Here is an 841-nt window from a genome sequence, read left to right on the forward strand (position 1 = left end):
TCACTTTGAGATAAAGCCGGCGATTCTTCAAATGGTTCAGAACACGCTTCAATTTGGTGGAAGTGTTATTGATGAACCCTATGTGCATCTCACAAATTTTTTAGAAATTTGTGATACATTCAAGATACAGGGAGTTTCAGATGACGCTATTCTTTTGCGTTTATTCCCTTTTTCACTACGAGACAAGGCGAAAGCATGGCTAACGAATTTACTTGCAGGTTCCATCATAACTTGGGATGATCTGGCTAAAGCTTTCCTCACCAAATACTTCCCACCATCGAAGTCAATGAAGCTGAGAGCGGACATCATAACTTTTTCCCAAGGTGAACAGGAAACATTTTATGAAGCATGGGAACGCTACAAGGATCTACTGAGGAGATGTCCACACCACCAATTACCAGACAGTCTTGTGGTACAAACTTTTTACTATGGAATTTCTCATTCAAATCGTACCATGTTAGATGCAGCTGCAGGTAGGAATCTACTGCGAAAGTCGTCGGAGGATGGTTATGAATTAATCAAGGAAATGGCAACCAGTGGCTATCATCCTCAATCTGAAAGGAGTGGGGCCCGAAAATCAACTGGAATTCATCAAGTTGAAGCATTCATATCTGTGGCTGCTCAACTTGAAGTCATGAACAAAAGGATCGAGGAACTGAGTGTAGGACATTCGGCAATGCGAGTGCAAGAGGTATGGTGTGAAAAATGCGATGCAGAGCATTTCACAAAAGACTGTCAAACATTCTCTCAACCAGAGGGAGTTATGGCAAGCCACATGGGAAATCAGAATCGCCCCAGGAATGACCCATTTTTGAATTCATACAATCCAGGGTGGAGACAA

At 42.3% G+C, this 841-nt stretch overlaps 1 non-coding gene across 1 annotated transcript; it reads right to left on the reverse strand.

Annotated features, from left to right (window-relative positions):
* Positions 1 to 289: 289 nt before the first annotated feature.
* On the reverse strand, positions 290 to 396 carry LOC140870229 (small nucleolar RNA R71). Its single transcript, XR_012147200.1, has one exon. It is a non-coding gene; the product is annotated as a small nucleolar RNA R71 (small nucleolar RNA).
* Positions 397 to 841: the final 445 nt, after the last annotated feature.

The sequence above is a fragment of the Henckelia pumila genome, chromosome 4 (genome assembly GCF_033568475.1).
Source record: "Henckelia pumila isolate YLH828 chromosome 4, ASM3356847v2, whole genome shotgun sequence".
Classification (NCBI taxonomy): Eukaryota; Viridiplantae; Streptophyta; class Magnoliopsida; order Lamiales; family Gesneriaceae; genus Henckelia; species Henckelia pumila.